The sequence below is a fragment of the Callorhinchus milii genome, unplaced genomic scaffold, assembly GCF_018977255.1.
Source record: "Callorhinchus milii isolate IMCB2004 unplaced genomic scaffold, IMCB_Cmil_1.0 Scaffold1, whole genome shotgun sequence".
Classification (NCBI taxonomy): domain Eukaryota; kingdom Metazoa; phylum Chordata; class Chondrichthyes; order Chimaeriformes; family Callorhinchidae; genus Callorhinchus; species Callorhinchus milii.
Window position 1 is genome coordinate 124,314,350 of NW_024704742.1, and position 12,261 is coordinate 124,326,610.

At 38.7% G+C, this 12,261-nt stretch overlaps 1 protein-coding gene across 2 annotated transcripts in view; it reads left to right on the forward strand.

Annotated features, from left to right (window-relative positions):
- LOC103177836 (ADP-ribosylation factor-like protein 15) overlaps positions 1–12,261 on the forward strand; it is a 187,669-nt gene that overhangs the window by 89,938 nt on the left and 85,470 nt on the right. The window lies entirely within an intron of this gene.

Sequence of the window (12,261 nt, forward strand, 5' to 3'; positions counted from 1 at the left end):
TTACTAACTACTGTACTTTAGAAAGGTGATGAAGTGCCTTTTAAAGTTAAATGTTTTAAAAATATAGGCTATTTATTGACATTTTAAATTCATTTTTAAATGTATGTGGCCTGTAATTTCACCCAGTTTCGGCCTGCAGTTCCACCCAGTCTTAGCCTGCAATTTAAGATTCTACAGAATTATAGAAAATACTTAATCTCAAACCTAATTTGGAAGTCAGTTTTCTGCAGTTCTTGAAAGAATTGTCTTCCAAATAAAGAGTGGCTATAAGAATTTTCCAACAATTCTGTCCCACTTTAAATTTTAAGACAGTGATCTTACAAACTAAAACTGGGTGGAATGTTTTATATATCTTTTATATTTACGGTAAATATATTTTAACCCTTTAAAATTCTCTCGCATTTCTTTCTCCTTACTCTAAAATGAAATTTGTCCTTAAATATCTCTGAACATATTAAGAAGTTTGAATATTACTTAATTCTGACTGTGGAGAATGCATGTCTGCTATAGACCAGCTACAGAATATTTCTTGTTCTAAGAGTTTTTGTTAGTTATTGGAGCATGATGGGCACCTATTGAGAATAGCATCTTAATTCTCATCTCACTTAAAGGTTTATTAAACTACATGCATTAGTGATCGATCTATTTTCGTTCTTTCACAGACGCAAATATTAAGGTGCATCCTTTTGCCTAAGATTGTTGTTTGCTTTGTGTCAAGCCATTCTGCTAGGAAGATTTATCACAACTTCCTATTTCTTCCATCATGCAATTGGAATGAAAGAGGTTTATTAGCTTAAGTACTGTTCCTAAATTGATAGTTTCCTTTGGAAACCAATGATACCACTTAGAAATTACATAGATAGGAGGGAGGTTATGGAGAGATTTGAAACCAGGATAAGGATCTTAAAATTGATCTTCTGAGGAATTGGAAGACAGTGGATCTTAGTGAGGATGGGATTATGTGTCTTTCTCCCAGGGTCTCGGCCAACATTCCCCCAAATAAAATTGGTCATTAGTTTCATTGCTACTTGTGAGACATTGCTGTGCACAACTGATAGCTGCGTTTTGCCCACAAAATATAGTCAATCCACTTCACAATATATCCTGTGAAGTGCTTTGAGACATCTCAACAACATAATAAGGCGGAATATCAAATGCAACCATTATTGATTATTATTATTCCATAATGCAGCACCTTAGCATAATAAATTGTGAGTTTGTGTTACAGTTTGTGTTACCCACTGACTCTTTCAGTACAAGCACATCCTCACCTGGAGTTGTTGCCTTGTATTCCTCCTTTCCCTACTGAATGAAGCTGCGTGATGATAATGCACATTGATGGTTTAGGGGAAGGAGGAAGAGGCTAAAATGTAAATTTTGATTCTACAAGCCGGGTTTATTTTTAACATGTAACAAAATGTTCTTGGTTATGATGCTCATTGCCATCTGTTCAGAAAGAAAGTTTTAAAAAAACACAGCAAACCATGTACGATGCATAAAATAACAGATGGTCTGCTGGTTTACTAGTTTATGAAGTCCCTCGTTGGTTTGAGGCTAAATTATTTTTTAAAATGCGTATTTTGAGAAAGGCCAGTAAAAATGATGTGATTACACAAAGAGGTTTCTCATCACTTTGGTTTCTTCAGCGCTATCTATGGGAAGAGTATACCTGGTTATTTTTCTTGTTTGCATATATAATATATATATATGGTAATCTATCTTTTGAAGATGGTCATTACATTGTCACATGTTTGCATATGTTTATTATTATTATTATTATTATTATAATGACCATTATTATGAAGCCAAGTCGTCCTTCTACTCCAGGATAATCCTGGAGGCGAAGAACAACCCCAGGCTACTGTTTTCTACCACATCCTGACTCCTCCGTCCCCCTCGCCACCCCGCGCAGGTCATCTCCTCCAACCTTCACTGTGAGGAGATGCTGGATTTCCTTGAATCCAAAATCAAGGGAATCCGCTCCGCGGTCACTTCCCCTCCAACATCCACCCACCCCCCACCCCCTCCCTCCCACACTCCGACTCCTACCCATCCTCCCCTACACACTTTCGTACCCGTTTCCCCACCCTCTGTCACCAAACTCATCCTATCCCTGAAACCTACCACCTGCTCCCTTGACCCCATCCCCACTCCAAACCTTATCTCCCAGCTCCACCTCCTTGCCCCACATATCACAGACATCGTCAACCTGTCCCTCTCCTCTGGATCTGTTCCCATTCCCTTAAAAACTGCCACCATCACTCCCACCTTGAAAAAACCCTCCCTTGATGCGTCGCAGCTATCAAGCTACCGGCCCATCTCCAACCTCCCCTTCCTGTCCAAGGTCCTTGAACGAGTTGTCGCCTCCCAGCTGCGCTCTTTCCTCTCCATCCATTCATTATTCGAACCCCTTCAGTCGGGTTTCCGTGCTGCCCATAGCACAGAAACTGCCCTGGTCAAGGTCACCAATGACATCCTGACCATCTGCGACCAGGGCTCCCTCTGCCTCCTCGTCCTCCTCGACCTATCGGCAGCATTCGATACGGTCGACCATGCTATCCTCCTCCACCGCTTGTCCTCCCACCTCAACCTTCAAGGCCCTGTCCTTGAGTGGTTCAGGTCGTACCTCTCCCACCGTCTTCACTTTGTTTCCACGAACAGTTTTTCCTCCGGCCCCCACACTGTCTCGTTGGTGTCCCTCAGGGCTCTGTCCTCGGTCCCCTCCTCTTCACCCTCTATATGCTCCCCCTTGGTGACATCATCCGCAGACATGGGGTTAACTTCCACATGTATGCGGATGACACCCAACTCTACCTTTCCTCCTCTACCCTCAACTCCACGACCACCGATGTCCTGACAGCTGCCTGTCCGACATCGAGTCCTGGACGAGAGACAACTTTCTTCAGCTCAACGTGCGTAAAACTGAGGCCCTCCTGATTGGCTCACGTCAGCGCCTCCGCACCTCAGGCGCTGACAGCATCAGCATCCAAGGCTGCACTCTCCACCTCTCAAAGCCAGTCAGGAACCTCTGTTCTGTTCGACCCTGAGCTGTCCTTTCTCCCTCATATCCGCGCCACAACTGGCACCGCCTTCCATCACCTCCGGAATATCGCCAGACTACGGCACTACCTCACCCCTCACGCTGCTGAAACTCTGGTCCACGCCTTTATCACCTCAAAGCTGGACTATGGGAACTCTCTCCTCGCCGGCCTTCCCGGCACCTCCCTCCACAAGCTGCAGGTCATTCAGAACTCTGCAGCTCGTGTACTGTCCCGCACCAGGCTTCGGGACCACATCACTCCCACCCTCGCTCGCCTCCACTGGCTCCCCATCCCCCAGAGGATCGAATTCAAGATCCTCATCCTCACCTACAAGGCCATTCACGGCCTTGCTCCCTCCTACCTCTCTGACCTACTATCCCCCTACTTACCTGCCCGTACCCTCCGTTCCTCTGGCTCCGGTCTGCTCCACATCCCCCGCCCCAACCGCCCTACCATCGGTGGCCGGGCCTTCAGCCTCTCGGCCCCTAGGCTCTGGAACTCTATCCCCCAGTGCCTTTGCCTTGCCTCCTCCCTTTCCTCCTTCAAGGCCTTTCTCTTTGACCGTGCCTTCAGCTCCCCTCTCGACTCTCTACCCCCTCCTCGCTCCCTCCCTTCCCTCCCCTCACCCTGACCATTTCCCCCCTGCTCGAGTCCTGACCCAACTGTACAGCGCCTTGGGACGTCCTCCCGACGTGAAAGGCGCTCTATAAATAGAATCTTGTTGTTGTTGTTATTATAAATACACAAATGGTTGCTCCCATTTTATCAGAACCCCCTTTTTTAAAAAAACTGCAGAGTCCCAGTTTAGATTTGAAAGCATAATATTGTACAGTAAAGTGCTTCCTTATTAAACTTGACTGCTGCAATGTATGCCTAGAATGACTTTATAAATGATGTACTCTATACAAGTATCCCAGTGGGACGAGAGATAAACTTGTGCCACACCACAAAAGAACAGAAAAGAAAAGACTGCGACCAAATACTTAATTTTGACAGCACTTTTTTTCTGCTTTTACTCTTCAGCCGAATTTATGCAGCAGAATGACTTAAATAAAATGAATTTGTGAAACATGAAATGTGTGACATTCACATAATTTATTTGTGCAATAAGTGGTGTCCAGTGCATCCCAGATTAATGAGGATTCTTTTATTCCACTAATGTGAATTCAGGGTCAGGCAACAGTGGTGACAAAGGAGCAAAACCAGGGGAATAAAACTGAGGCATATCTGTTCGAATTGTTTGGATGGTGTACAAGGAGGACTAAAGTAACTTGGAGAAAGGGTTCATAGATTGTGATACCTGCGTATGAAAGATGCATTAAGGAATAATTTGGTTTGACCTACATTAATTATAAATAAATATATCCTTACCTATGATTGCTATTAATATGGAGCCAAAGGTGGATTTTACCTGAAATGGAAGTTCAGTGGGACCAACCAGAATTAATAAGATATTGTGATAATTTACAATATGTATCCTTTTAGTACCTCAAAGACAAAACCAAATTATTAAATCCTAAATCATTTTGTTGTTTTCTATCACAACTGCACACAATATGCATCTTGAAGAGAAGACGATTGGCATGTTTAAAAGGCTGAGAATTCCTGCCATACAAACTTTATCTAAGCATGAGCAAATGTACTGAGTGATGTGTATGTCTGCGCTGTTCACATGCAAAACTATGCGTGACATTCTTGTGGAGGCTGTTCTTGAAACGGAATCGGTTTTATTTTGCAATAAGTTAACCAAGCAGATAGATGAACATTCATATAATAGTAGCTGTTGAATTTCCTGCCAGGTTAACTTTAGGGACTATCATAAATTAACGAAAGTTTTATGATGTGTATAATTAGTTCTGCTCAGTTGTATTATGCTTTGAAGGAAAGAGAAGGGAAATAGGTACCCCTAACAAAAGCCTTTGCAGTCAATTTATAACATCAACAGTGTTCTTGAGCAGTTTGCCTATTACTGGAAAGATTGGATGATGTATTTACTTCATGAAGTTTTGTAAACCTTGCACAGGTGGTCAAAATGCCATCAATCAGAGGTGTTTTAATGGATGCAACATAACTATTTTAGCACCCAATTAATTTTCTCTCAAACACAACAGAGGTGCATATTAGTCTGTAAAACATATGTATGCAACCATTTCATAACCACCCCTGCTTTCCTGCTGGCTGTGTGATTTGAAAAATATTTTAAGAAAGTGCATGCGGGAAGTTCGATTGTGTAGCAAATTGCTTATAGCATGTGTTGTTCTGCAGGATTTGTGCTTTCACTCATGATTCTTTGCACCTGAAGTTCCAGATTCTAGCCCAACTTTCTGAGGAAAGTATTAAGTAGGAATGAGAGCCAGTGTCACTTTTCCTATATCCTACCAGCTGTTTGCATTAAACCATGGAAGGAGGCCTCAGACCAAATCTCTAACCTGTCCTTGCACAAAATGTACTTGGAGCAATACAAAATGTAATTTGTTTTTGTTGACCTGGTTTCTCTCCCCCTCACAATAAACTTAGCCAATGTGTCTTTTTCATCCTTCAAGAAATAAGGAATCAGGCATTTAGTTCTCAAATAAAAAAAAACATTTTGGGTTTCTAATGTAAAATAAAATAAAATGTAAAATAAGCATTGGGCTATTGCAACACAGAATTGTGAATCAGTACTTTGTGGTGGTTGACCATATTACATGTAGTATCCAACAGAACAATTAATTAGGAATCCATTGAAAGTCCATGTAAAATAAATGGAATGTCATGAGGTGTGCAAAAAAAATTATTAACTCTTGGGATGACCGAATTTTTAATCTCTTTATCGATTCGGCTAGAAATTGGAAACATTTATTTTGTGACAAATTTAATTCCTTATATATGACCAATGTGATGATGCTGACTCAGGTAGTTACAAAGCCAAGTAGACTTTAATAAAATTAGACCTTCCCTCATCAAACAGGGTCCTTTTGAAAATGGAAACCTATCTGTAAAATGAAATTTGTTATTGGAATAATTTTCAAAATAAATCTTAGATTTTCTCGAAACATGACCGGTGATTTCCTCTTATCTTCTGGGTTCCGATGAATAAAAAGCAAGCTTTGTGAAGCCTGTGATTTGTGCACATATCTAAATAATGCATTCTGTTAGAAAGCTAACTTCAGTTTTGTATAATATGAAATATTAAAATCAAATATTTCAGTAATTCTTTTTAACATTCATTAAATTCAAACTACCCATTTACATATTTAAGCATGTTTACTTCATCAGATGCTTTCATTAGGTGTTTTACAAAACAAATAAGCAGTCAAGTAACTGCCATGGCAAAATACATGTACATCTACTATAGTGTTTAGAACCCTAAAATCTCTTAGTCTATTACTTTGATATGTGTTTTTAAATGACTGACAACATTAGAGCAACAGCATTAAACTCACACAGTTCTTATTCTTAGTTGCGAGAAACAGCACCTACAGTACCACAACATACTTGTGGGATATTCAGCTATTAACACGCAATGCACAGGCTGTGACTGGAGCTGAGCAAGCAGTACAACCAGTAATGGCACTGCACAAAATCTAAATGTTCTTTAGTATAATTATTTTTGGGGGGAACATCCTGGTGTTCCAACACATGCGGAAACCCATCACCATGCTTAAGGGTGTATATTTGGTTTGGATACTCTTAAGCATGGTGATGGGTTTCGCATGTGTCATACACCCGGCTGACCAAAAAAACAAAAAGAAATGTATAGAGAAGCAATTATCTCTAAATCCTCTGTAATGAAGGTACTGTTCCGGGTGGCGTGTGTGGGAAAGGATTGCTCAATAACTGTTCCTTAGCAACGAGACACCATTCAGCTATCTTGTAGTGCCGCTGGCTTTGGGATCAGTTCAGCAATTTCATGTGTTGATGCTTGTTTTTTTAAACTCGGGTGGTTGTTGTCTGTTGTAGTTAGTGGTGAAAGAAAGGGGTCAAACAGGAAAATCTTATCAATGATGACAAATTGTGTGTGAGTGCACAGGGATATATATTCCAAAGAGATTTCTAGAAGTTAGAAGCAGGTGAATAGGTCTTTAATATTATGAAATACAATATAATTCCTAGAACTGCATTTTTTTAAGTAGAACTATACCTGAGGGGATGATGGTTGAATGGGTGTTGAGATATCTGTCACATTATGTGGCAATGATTGCCAAACTAAACAGAATGCTGAGCTGAATAGATCAATCTTTGAATATTGCTTCCTTTGAAGTATGTATTGCTCTAGAGGATTAGTGAGACCAGACTGAGCACTGACGTATGAATTACACAGGCTTGTGTATGCAGAATGTGCCATCTTCTTGACTTATGAGAACTCGTAAAATGATAAACAAAAGACAAATGAAGGGATGGGGTTTGGAAGCACATAAGGGAGTTGAAATAAGACTTTAATTCATTTTGTTTTCAAAAAAGACAAGTTTATTGTACAGAGGAAGACATGGTGCTCTAAAACAATTGTGTAAAGCACAGGGGATTAACCAGTGTATCGGCCTTTCACCTCTGGAACCTGGATTTGAATCTAGCACAGAGTGATGGGGTGAAGGTCTCCTGTCTCTGTCAGTCTGTGTCCTAAGTAAAATGCATGCGGACAATCTTAACTCGTTCCAATGTTAGCACAGGACTCATAATTTAACACAGATTAGTACAAAATCGGTAGCTCCAAACTACCTGGTGTGGGAAGCAGAATGTATATACTTGTGCAGTCCAGTTGCTCTTCGATTTAAGCATTTTGTTGGAGCACAATATATTGACATTGTTTTAAGAGTTTTGCTTGCTAAAGATTTTTCTTTAACGCCTTTCACGTCAGGGACGTCCTCCTGACGTGAAAGGCGCTTTATAAATGGAATCTTGTTGTTGTTGTTTAAAGTACCATATATTTGAATAGGAACTTGATTTTTTTATGGTATAATAATTTTGGGAATCGTTTGATTCACAGTGCAAATTGTACACTGTGTGAGCATTTGTGGAATTCTTGCAACATTATGATGCCAGACAAGTATTTCTTGTGTATAAAATGCATTTTATACCTTCCTTTTGTGCTGATAATGTTCGTTGCTCTGATCCTGTATATTATCACAGTATCACACCCTCCTGACGTGAAAGGCGCTCAATAAATGTAACTTTGTTGTTATATATTCTAACTAATTGGTTTTAAATGCAATTATATTTCTGTATTCTCTAGGTCTGGTTTGTGGGCTGGTTCTAATCTGTGCAACTGTCAATACGGTGTATATATTTAGTACCCAGTTTACTAAGATTGTTGTATTCAATACGTATTTATTTATTTCCTTTGGTGATGACATTTTCCCATTGGTCCTTCATTATTCAATTGCAATGTTATACCAGTTAATAACAGGGAGAGCAATGCCTATACATCAGCTTCTGCCAGTATCCAAATACTGGCTGAGTTGAATATGCAGACGACAAAAGTTAAATATATTTATTTAGGCATTACTAAAAGAATATAGAATACCTTTTCGTACAGATTTTCTTGTTAATCATAAAACTGGTACAATTGAAGATGTTTATAGTATATATTGAACATTTTATTGAATCAGAATTGCTGCCCCCCAAAACCTTTCCACACGATCATGTATATCTTCTATCCTAAGTTGTCATAGGTTTTATTTGACCTTTCGCTTGCACTGTACTACCTCTACTACAGTGAGTGTGTCTGTCACATAATAAGTAATATTTTTGAAAAAAATGTTTAGTCTACATTACAAGGAATAATAAATGTGGATTTAAAGCTATAATTCAATCCTGAGTCTCAGTTGATGTTCATAAGCCATGAGAGCTTTGTTCACGGTGTGGGACTTAAGACTGGCTGAATTGTATTACACCACTGCAAGTCTACCAGCTGGTATTGTTTCTGTATATGTTGTACAGTATGAAGATAAAAACCATTCCATTGGTTAACATTTTCATTTTTCTTATATAGATTGAAGTTTCAGGCGTAGAAGGTGAAATTTTACCTGTACTTTCAGGGGAAGGTATGACCCGTAGAAACAGATTGTCTGAGCGCTGACATCTCAGCCCTAAAAAAGCTTCATTTTCCCTTTTATTTTAATTTGACCTTCCCGTTTGATGTTTTTGGTAAATCTGTGAGAGCATTAATCTTCTAACACGCGGTACTATTTTTTTTTATTAACAGTAACCGTTATTGCTTTGATTAAATCTCTGTTCTTTACTTGGCAGCAGACAATAGAGATAGCAACTTTTCACTAAGCTTTTAGTGCTGTTCAACTGACGGAGGTATTGGAACTTGTTCTTTGTGCTGGAAAAACCTTGGAACATTTTAATTATTTTACCCTTGGGCATCTTTGTAAAACAGTCAGATCATTAATGTTAAATCCTATCTATGGTCTTATCCCACGTCAAATAATATAATAATAATAATCTTTGCATGTGACGGAATAGGTTTGAAGACTTGTATCATTGTAATAGTGGTGGATGATACTCATTGAATGGTGCTGAAGTGTAGGTATTGTGATAATTTTAAAGTGGATGGCTCTATTTGCTATTTTTAGCGACCTTGTACAACAGCTCTAGAAATACACATCTTTACTTTGGCAAGACAGTGAAGGCTACCAAAATGTGTTTTGAATGAAATGATTGGAACACAATCATTAATAATGATAATAATAATTCTTGCATTTGACATAGCGCTTTTCACGTCTTCTAGACGTCCCAAAGTGCTTCACAGAATATACTGTAAAGTGAATTGACTGTATATTTGTGGGTGAACGCGGCAGCCAATTGCACACAGCAATGTCCCACAAACAGTCATGGATTGAAAATGACCAATTTATTATTGTTTTTTAATAATAATAATCCTTGCATTTGATATAGCGCTTTTCACGTCGGGAGGACGTCCCAAAGCGCTTCACAGAACACACTGTAAAGTGAATTGACTGTATATTTGTGGGCGAACGCGGCAGCCAATTGCGCACAGCAATGTCCCACAAACAGTCGTAGATTGAAAATGACCAATTTATTATTGTTTTTTGTTTTTTTGGAGGGATTATTATTAGGTGTGTGGAGTAAGGAAACTTGTCCAAGATTTCGCCCTGCCTGGAATTGAACTCAGGTCTCTCACTTATAAAGTGAGTGCTCTAACCATTGAGCTACAGCAATTTAATAATAATAATCCTTGCATTTGATTTAGCGCCTTATTACATTGTTGAAATGTCTCAAAGCGCTTCTTGTAGTAGAGTGGATTGACTGAATTTTGTGGGTGAAATTTAGAATAAATCAGTAAACCATTATAAAAAGGCAACTGTTTTCAACATCATTTATATTGCTGTTTTTTGGTAGGTAGCAGAAATAAGTACTCTTTAAAACTCGTGATTTTTGGATCCGTTGAAAACTGCATTGTAATGATAAGCACATTGTAAATAACGCACATTCAGTTAAATATGCAACCTCAACTCTGATCATTTGTTTGAATACTGTGGTTAGTGTTGATTGGAATGTAATTATTGTATTAGCCCAATTGTTTTTTGGACCTTTTAATTTTAAATTTACTGTGAAAATTAGGGAACCTCTAATATATATGCATTTTTTTGCAGTTAAAGCTGTAGATTGAGATTCATCAACGGTTGTATTTCCCAAAGGTTTGGTGTATTTATTTTGTGTATGGAATTTATTTTGTTGTACTTCATGACTCTGCACACTTGTTGAAGTTACCAATAGAAATGATGTCTACAAGGTATAGATGAGATTTTTTTAAAAAAACTTATGACTTTCCTGATATTGATGGAAATTAACTCATTTGTTATAAACTGTAGTAATGTGCTTCTTAGCAGAAGAAAATTACCAGGAAAGGCAATTTTTTATGGAGGTGTAAAATAATATGTATTGCTTATCAAAGTATTCATCTAAATGGGAGAAAATAATAGTAAAAATGTAGATCTTGAGTTGTTGAGAATTGAGGATTCTTCAGCTAGATTCCCTGCTCTTCGACGTGCCTTTGGTCTCCCTCCCACCTCTCTGCCTTCCCTCACCCCTACACCACCCCTCCCCCATGCTCGGGCACCGACAGCTGACTGTTCAGCGCTTTGGGACGTCCTCCCGACGTGAAAGGCTCTCTTTAAATGTAATTTTGTTGTTATTGTTGTTGCTGACAAAAAGGTAGGACGAAGCAGCTGAACAGCAAAGTGTGAGCGAGTGGGACAAGAGAGACAATTTTTCTCAAACTCAGAAGTTTGTAACAATGCAGCTAATGCCGTTTAGCAAATTAGAGAAATGCCATTGTCCAATTTATCTGATAACTTATTTCAATATTAAGCAAATATTTAGAAATGCTGAGTATTTACCATAACCACTGCCTTTCTGAATAAACAGCACACTTAAAAATTTGATGATTTGTTACACAAATATTTGTATTGACATGATGTTTGAGCTATGATGGTAAAAAAAAGGGGTTATGGACTCCCTGATAACAACCCCATATTACTCACATCCCATGAAAAGAAGCATAGAAGATTGAGTATTTCTTTTAAGAAGCATCTGTCAGTTTTTTTTCCAATAATATTTCATTGATGCTTTGGGTGACTGGTGTTCTGTTTTGGATAGACAAAAAGAATGATTTACACTGTTGGTTAGCAGCCCAGATTACTCAGGTCCCCTTGTTTAAAAAAAATGTAATGAATCCATTGAGACATCTGGGTTTCAAATACAGAACTCATAGTGTAAGAATTTCAAAGCTACACTGTTTTGGTGACTAATGTAATTGAAAACAGCATACGACACACAAGTTGTTGATTTGGATAAAATCAGATTGAAGCCATTAGGTGCAATCCAAATCATGTGCCATGTTCTAAGAAACTAAAGTTCTTTTAGAGGTGCTGGAGATCCAATAACTTCTTAAATTCAGTAAGTGTTCCTGGTTTCTTATTAACAAAGGGACGTTATTGTGTTTCATAATGCATCAGTTTCTAAATTTGAAAACTCATTGACAGCTGGACAGGATTATTTGAGGAACCTTCATATTTCAAACCCTGCATCATCATCAATGTTAAGGCTCCAAAACCCCAGTTGATAATGCAATAATATTCTGATGGTGTTGATAGAGACAATTTTCTAATGAGCTTTCTAAAATTGCATCTCGTTAATTTTAATCTGACAAGCGTCAATATATTTCTGTAGAAAATGATTCAGATTGCTGATTTTCTGCTGGAGCCCCTTT